We start from the raw sequence: 9174 nt of genomic DNA, 5'->3' as shown, positions 1-9174 counted from the left end.
GATGGAAATCGAATTTATGCAATTGAAAACCGTAGGGAACGACCTTAACAACTACAACCGTAGGTTTTTGGAATTGGCTCTTATGTGTCCAACCATGGTCACCCCCGAATTTAAGCGTTTGGAGAAATACTTCTCGGGACTTCCTAAGTCCATCAAGGGTAATGTTACCTCATCCAAGCCACCAAGTGTTCCCGAAGCAATGCGCATGGCGCATACTCTCTTGAATCAAATCATCCTTGACGAGCCAGAGAAGGCTAAGTTCGAAACTGTTAGTGGTGAAAAGAGGAAATGGGACAACAACCACAACAACAACAGGGGTAGGAACTATGATCAAAACCCGGCAAAACGACCTGAAGGGTTCAGGCAAAACAACAACATACACAACAACAACACCAACCCCAACAACAACAACCGCACCAATCCGAACTACAAAGGAACCTTACCACAATGCAATAGGTGCTACAAGCACCACACTGGGTATTGCAATGTTATCTGTGAGAAGTGCCAACGATCTGGACATGTTGGCAAGGATTGCAAGGTTACCACTTTGAATGTGAAGCCAAACCACAACAACAATGGGCCTAAGAAGTGTTATGAATGTGGAAAGACGGGCCATTTCAGAAACGAGTGTCCTAACAAGCGTAAGGATGGCGGACCACCACGTGCTAGAGCCTTCAATGTTAATGCAAGGGACGCTCGCGACAACCCCGACTTGGTGACAGGTATATTCAAGATCAACAATCTTTTAGCTTCTGTCCTATTTGATACTGGTGCCGATAGGAGCTATGTGTGTAGACATTTTTGTGATAAGTTAGATTGGTCGTTAGTTCCTTTGAAGGAAAGTATGCTTGTCGAGGTCGCTAATGGAAAACTTGAAAAGGTTGACCATATTAGTCGTGGAGCTATTATCAACATGGCTGGTGCAGATTTCGAAATTGATTTGATACCTATCAAACTGGGAAGTTTTGACGCGATCGTCGGTATGGATTGGTTGAGCAAGATAAAGGCCGATGTTATCTGTGGAGATAAAGCACTTCGCATACCACAAGGAGATGGCGAACCACTAGTTATCTATGGAGAGAGATGTACCTCGAAGTTGAACCTCATTAGTTGCGTGAAAGCGCAAAAGATTATGAAGAAGGGACGCTTTGCTGTCCTAGCACATGTGAAAGCGGTAGAAACTGAGGTGAAGAACGTGAACGACGTACGAATTGTGAACGAATTTTCTGATGTCTTCCCAGAGGAATTGCCTGGATTACCACCGCAGAGGGCAGTAGAGTTTCAGATTGACTTAGTGCCAGGAGCTGCACCTGTAGCTCGCGCACCTTATAGACTCGCACCCTCCGAGATGCAAGAATTACAGAGTCAATTACAAGAGCTATTAGATCGAGGGTTTATCCAACCAAGCTTCTCGCCTTGGGGCGCACCTGTGTTGTTTGTAAAGAAGAAGGATGGATCCTTCCGTATGTGTATCGACTACCGTGAACTCAACAAATTGACTATCAAGAATCGATATCCTCTTCCACGAATTGATGACCTTTTTGATCAACTACAAGGATCGAGCGTTTATTCAAAGATCGATTTGCGATCCGGATATCACCAGCTGAGGGTGAAGGAAAGTGACGTGATGAAAACTGCATTCAGGACCCGTTATGGTCATTATGAGTTCCTCGTGATGCCATTCGGTTTGACAAATGCACCTGCCGTGTTCATGGATCTCATGAATCGTGTCTGCAAGCCTTACTTGGATAAGTTTGTTATCGTCTTCATAGATGATATCCTCATCTACTCTAAGAGCGAAGAAGAACATGAGCAACACCTTCGGCTAGTGCTTGAACTCTTAAGACAAGAGCAACTTTATGCCAAATTCTCCAAGTGCGAATTTTGGTTGAAGGAAGTACAGTTTTTGGGTCATGTTGTGAGCGACCAGGGTATCAAAGTTGATCCCGCCAAGATTGAAGCCATCAGCAAGTGGGAGACCCCCACTACTCCAACGCATATTCGCCAATTTCTAGGTCTCGCTGGTTATTATCGAAGGTTTATCGAAGGATTTTCTCTGATTGCGCGTCCTTTGACCGCACTGACTCACAAGGGCAAGAAGTTCATTTGGGAACCCACACACGAATCAGCATTCCAAATTTTGAAGAAAAAGTTAACCTCCGCACCTATCCTATCACTTCCTGAAGGCAGTGACGACTTTGTTGTTTATTGCGATGCATCGAAGAGTGGTTTTGGTTGTGTACTGATGCAACGATCAAAGGTTATTGCCTATGCCTCCCGCCAATTGAAGATTCACGAGCGGAACTACACTACACATGATCTTGAACTTGGAGCCGTTGTCTTTGCACTCAAATTGTGGAGACATTATTTGTATGGAACTAAGAGCACTATCTTCACCGATCACAAGAGTCTCCAGCACATCTTCGATCAGAAGCAATTGAATATGAGACAGCGTCGATGGATCGAGACGCTCAACGACTACGATTGTGAACTCCGTTATCACCCTGGCAAGGCCAATGTTGTAGCTGACGCTTTAAGCCGAAAGGAGAGGACGGCACCTCTCCGTGTTAGGGCTCTGAACATCACCATCCATTCGAACCTCAACAACCAGATCAGAGTAGCCCAAGTTGAGGCTCTCAAGGAGGAGAACATATCTCACGAGCATTTGAACATACTTGTCTCTCGATTCGAGGTTAGAGAGTCTGGACTCCGATGTTATGCCGGAAGAATTTGGGTACCTTACTATGGAGATCTACGAAGCCTGATACTTGATGAAGCACACAAATCGAGATATTCGATTCACCCCGGTGCAGGTAAGATGTACCACGACCTTAAAGAACAGTATTGGTGGCCGAATCTTAAGAAGGACGTTGCGACTTATGTTGGTAAGTGTTTGACTTGCTCGAAGGTTAAAGCCGAGCATCAGAGACCTTCTAGGTTACTTCAACAGCCGGAAATCCCACAATGGAAGTGGGAAAGGATCACAATGGATTTCATTACTAAGCTGCCGAAGACGGTGGGCGGATGCGATACTATTTGGGTTATTGTTGACCGCCTCACCAAATCTGCACACTTCCTAGCGATGAAGGAAACTGATACAATGGAAAGACTTGCTCAGCTGTACATCAAAGAGGTTGTATCTCGTCATGGTGTACCTTTATCAATCATCTCCGATCGCGATCCCCGTTTTGCTTCCAGATTTTGGCGTTCTTTGCAAGAAGCCATGGGAACTCGTCTAGACATGAGTACTGCTTATCATCCTCAGACTGACGGGCAAAGTGAACGAACGATTCAGACCTTGGAGGACATGCTGCGTGCATGTGTCATTGATTTTGGAAAGGCTTGGGAAAGGCATTTGCCACTCGCCGAATTCTCGTACAACAACAGTTATCACTCTAGCATTAATGCTGCACCTTTTGAAGCATTGTATGGTCGTAAGTGCCGATCTCCTATTTGTTGGGCCGAAGTAGGCGAAAAGCAAATCACCGGACCCGAGGTAGTCCACGAAACGACGGAGAAGATTGCTCAGATTCAAGCTAGACTTAAGACTGCCCGTGATCGCCAAAAGAGTTATGCCGATCTTAAACGTAAGGACTTTGAATTTAATGCTGGTGATCGTGTAATGTTGAAGGTTGCACCTTGGAAAGGTGTGATCCGTTTTGGAAAACGTGGAAAGTTGAACCCACGATACATTGGTCCTTTCGAAATCTTGGAACGTGTTGGACCAGTTGCTTACCGTTTGGATCTACCAGCACAATTGAGCTCAGTTCATCCTACCTTCCATGTGTCAAACTTGAAGAAGTGTCTTGCTGCACCCGAACTCATCATACCATTGGAAGAACTTACTATTGATGACAAACTCCACTTTGTGGAGGAACCTGTTGAGATTATGGATCGTGAGATCAAAACTTTGAAACGCAACAAGATTCCGATTGTACGAGTACGATGGAATGCCAAACGAGGACCTGAGTTTACTTGGGAACGAGAGGATCAAATGATGCGGAAATATCCTCATCTTTTCCCGACTCCTCCATCTACTTCAGCTTAAATTTCGGGACGAAATTTTCTTTAACAGGTGGGTAATGTAACGACCCTGGTTTTTCCAACGTTATTTATTAATAATTATTATTATTAATACGCTTGATTAAACGAATGTATGTTATTACATTTGCATGTTGCTTTGATTGCCCGTACTTGAACTTTAAATGCCCGAAACGTCTTTGTGACACCCGGAACTTGCACGAATAATATTTTAAGATATTATTTACATTCATGATTAATTTTATTAATCATTTTAATTAACTAAGGCTTTTAGTTAGTTACTTGGGCTTAAGATGGACTTTTATTGGATTACTTGCTAACTACTTGCAACTTGGGCCTTTTAAGTGTTAATGGACTAGTGTAAGCCCACCCTACTTATATTTATGAATTAGTTAGCCCATGATGACTTGTAAGTAGCAAATTTAAATGGAACTAGCTAGTTAAAGGCTTTAGGAATCTTGTTGGCTCATTATCCCCATGAAACCCCATGCATTAACCACCTTTTATGATCTTTACTTGCAAGAGACCACAAAACAAACCCATTCCCCTTGATTTTGCTGCAGGCCGTGGGGTTTTGTGGCTTCAAAGGAGTCCACACTTCTTATTTTGCATTACTTGTTCACTTGAAATCTCTCACTCAAACACACACACAAAACTTGCTTCATTTTCTCTCAAACTTTCTCTAGTTCTTGTAAGTGTATGAACTTTATTTCTCTTCTTTTTCTTCAACCAAAACCGATTTCCAATCCATCTTCATCATCATTCTTTGTTGTTAAATTGTTACTTGTTCTTGTTTAAGGTTGATTACTTGTAAGTTACTAGTTATTATTTACTTACTTACTTGTCTTTATTTACTAAGTTACAAGATCAAACTTTCTAGTTTTGATTCTTCATCTTTATCTTGTTATAACAAGAACATCAAGAACATAATCTATCTAGTTATGTTCTACATATTTTGTTTCAAAAGATTAAAGTTCATAGTTGTATAAACTCATTACTTGTAGTTCTTGAAGTAACTTTAAAGTTACTTCACTTAAAGATCAACTTGGGTTGAATCTTTAAAAGTATGAGCAACTATGAACCATTTTCTTATTTAGTTAGTTTTCTACTTTATTTTGTTTCAAAAGATTTAAAGTTTATAATCTTTATAATTGTTACTTGTGTTCTTGTTTGTTGTATGTTACTAGAATACCACCTTCATGGTTGGTTTAGGCTTATCATTCATTTTCTTTATTTCTTATTGTTAGTTGCTTACTACACATTTGAACAAGGACATGAAACCAACAAGAGCTTACACTTTGGTGCAAGTATCATGGATCCAACACTTGGTTGTGATCTTTCTTAGTGTTCATGAACTTGTTCATAAACTTACATGTAACCTTGGTTCATCAAACACTTACAACACTTGCACTTGAGTTATGATGGACAAACCTTGGTCAAAATGATGTTAACACATCAACGAGTTGTACACTTGAAGCTATACGCATCAAGGATGAGAACCGTGATGAACATCAAGCACCGAGACAACCGGAACTCTCCAAAACCCACTGCATTCTGTCCAAAAGTTTCTGACCTACTGCTTCTGGAATAGACCAGTAGACCTGGGCTGTTCTAACCTTGATTTTTAGATAGAACTTTTCGAGTAGATAACTTTTCATATAGGACTCGTCTTAATCCGAGTTACGGTTTAGGATTTATGGCCCTCCGATCGTTACCATGTCCTTTAACGTTGTGCAGAAATTTCTGACCTACTCGCACTTAGACCGTCGCCACCGTCAAACCAAGACGAGTTTGCTTCTATAAATTTTACCACACTTAAGGGACTCATAGACGGAGCCATGACCACTGGTCTCACCTTAATTCAGTAAGGGTAGAGGCCGTGGTGACTGACCGAAGTCAGCCTTTGTTTTAAACGACTTTCATAAACGAGTCTTACTTGTTACCTTTTGTTTAATGATGATTGATGATGACCCTTATGACCTTAATTACGTACTTGTAAACCTTTTGAGACGACTTATTGACTTAGTGCTATTTGACTTAGGTTGAGGATGTTTGGACCGTTACTTGCACACCACTTTCCGACTACTACCTTACCATTACTACTAATCATTGTGAGTTATAGCATTCCCTTTTTACTTTAACTTATTTTGGGAATTGAGAATACATGCGGATTTTATGTTTTACATACTAGGCACGAGTACTTAAACTTTATATATGTGTGGGTTATATAACGGCAGAAACATTCCCTTTAGCTCGGTAACGTTTAATCATTGGTTTTTGAACCGTGAACGCGAATCTTAGATATGGATCCATAGGGTTTGACATCCCCACTCGGGCTAGTAGCGCTAGCATTTAACGAGTGTTTAATACTTCGAGGTTATACGCACTTGCCAAGTGCACTTTAAGGGGGTACATTAAACGTTAAGTTAGTTACCGGGTGCCCACGGTTAAGCATATACTTTTACATACTTTTGAAATGCTCGTTGTAGCACTGAAATCTCGTGGCCTACTTACGTTACTGTTATACTTAAACTATAGCTCACCAACCTTTGTGTTGACCTTTTTAAGCATGTATTTTCTCAGGTGCTTGAAGTCGCTTCCGCTATCATACTTGTTGTGCTGTAGAACCCGCTGCCTAGAGTTGTATTCGCATGACTACTTATCTTGCATTCAAACTTTTTACTTATGAACTTATGTTATGTAACGACCATTATGGTCACGTACACTTATTTAATGCTTCTACTTAGCGAAGCATACTTTTGATTTGTAAAACAATTGACGTATGTTATGACGTCACTTTTATTAATGAATGCAAACTCTGTTTTGAAAACGCATATAGTACTTAACCTTGTAATGATCCTGTTGATGATGGTCCGTACATGATGATTTAGTACGGGGCGTCACACTTGGGGTCAAGCATACGTGCATACGCTATTGATAGCATTCGTGATTTTCAACTTATATTATGTCGCAAATTATTTCATTTATACCTTATAACTTTTGTAAACTTAAACTTTTTGTCGAACCGTTTGGTAAACTTAAAACTTTGCAAGTCCTACACGTTTCAAATGAATGCGACATAATTTTGGTCAAACGCGTCTCATTTAGGGACTATGACCACGTAACGGGACCTAAGTTAACGGTGCCATCAGTAGCGATTTTGGCGGGTCGTTACAGTTGATATTAGAGCGTTGGTTGTTGGGATCTAGGATATGCATTAGTGTGCCTGACAGAGTCGTTAGGATGCATTATTAAGTCTAGACCACAACCCGGTAGTTAACCATTGCATTCTGATTTGCATTTGCTATAGATAGCACTTACTTGACTACTTGTGCATTTATACTTGAATCTTTCTTCGGTGAACTTCCTAATTGTATCTAACTCTCGTCATACGAACCCGTACTCTACCACTTTCTGGTAACACACGTAAACTTAAGATTCATACGCGTAAGGACCATCCCCATTTCCCCCCAGGAATCACATCATCACCGGAATGGTGCTGTGGTTCCGGGAGTCTAGGGCTAGGTGGATCCGGAATCTCCTCTGGATCCTTGTCTCCGTCTGAGACGTCCATCAGGTCAAGCACGAGTCCACTAGTAACGACCCTCATTTTTCCATTCTATATTTTTTCAATATTAAATGCCCAAACAATATAATTAAAACTTAATGATTAAACTTTAATCAACAATTGTTAAGTGTTAAGAGTTATAAAACATATTAATTAACTTTGTGCAATAATTGACAAGTTAATAAAAGATGAAAATAATAAACTGTTAGTCGACACTCACTGCTAATTAAAATTTATGCATTTATGTAATATTATAACTAATAACCTATAAGTAATAAATAAAAAGTGAGATTTATATAAATAATAAAACAATTGGGAACTAAATAAAAAATATATATATACAAGTCATGAATTAGCAAAAAGAAAATAATACTTATCATGTAGTAAATGTAATAATAATAATAATAATAATAATAATAATAATAATAATAATAATAATAATAATTATTATTATTATAATAATAATAATAATAATAATAATAATAATAATAATAATAATAATAATAATAATAATAATAATAATAATAATAATAATAATAATAATAATAATAATAATAATGAGACTAAAGATTCTTAAACAATTACATCCTTATGTTGACTAAAAAAATAAAATAAAATATATATATAAACTAGTACCACCTATTGTTGACTAAAAATTATAAAATAAAATAAAATCATTAATTACAACATCCTTATGTTGACTAACACTCTAATACTTGCACTATATAAACACCCCTAGACTCCTAGTTTCTCATTCACAAATCACACCAAAATCATCTCTCAAAAACAATCTCTCCCTCTCCCTCTCTTGTGGTATTCGGATCTTCAAGCTTGTTCTTCATGTTCATCAAGATTTTCAAGCGTGTTCTTCATTATTTGGGTTATTTGATCTTCATCACCAAGTTTTCTTCTTGTTTCTTGTTAATCTTCATCATCATTAACAAGGTATGATCCAAAATCTTAAAACTTTTAAATCTTTCTTTCAATTCATGTTTATATTCATAATCATATTCGTGCATGATCTTAACATTCATATTATTTAGATCCTCAAAACCCTAAACCCTAATCATTAAAATACTACTTTAATTAACTAACCCTAAATAATGAAACCCTAATACCACTTATACTATTAATTAACATGTATACACTATTACTATTACTAACACCTATAACCTACTACTTATATTATAACACATAAAAACATTTTGGGATATGTATTAGAGATGTATAGATCTTCGAACTTTCTTGACGAATGGTTTCTACGAAACTCTAGGCGAAAAGGTTTGGATTTCCAATTTAAAGGATCCTATAGCTCAAGCCCCTAGACCTGAAATGGCCATTCGAAGGGAAAGGGGTGATTGGAAGCTTATCTAATACGGCAAGTATCCTAAAATGGAAAACACTCTTAAAGTAGAAACTTTCTAGTTATAGAAACTTACTAAGATAAGAAATCTACTAAAAGCGGAAACTTTCTAAAAATAGAAACTTACTAGGAAAGGAAACTTAGTAAAATGAACTATACTTACAACACTATCATACTTAAACATCTACTTAAACTTGGGCAA

This window comes from Rutidosis leptorrhynchoides, chromosome 6 (assembly GCF_046630445.1).
Source record: "Rutidosis leptorrhynchoides isolate AG116_Rl617_1_P2 chromosome 6, CSIRO_AGI_Rlap_v1, whole genome shotgun sequence".
NCBI classification, from domain to species: Eukaryota; Viridiplantae; Streptophyta; class Magnoliopsida; order Asterales; family Asteraceae; genus Rutidosis; species Rutidosis leptorrhynchoides.
This window is presented reverse-complemented; position numbering follows the sequence as displayed.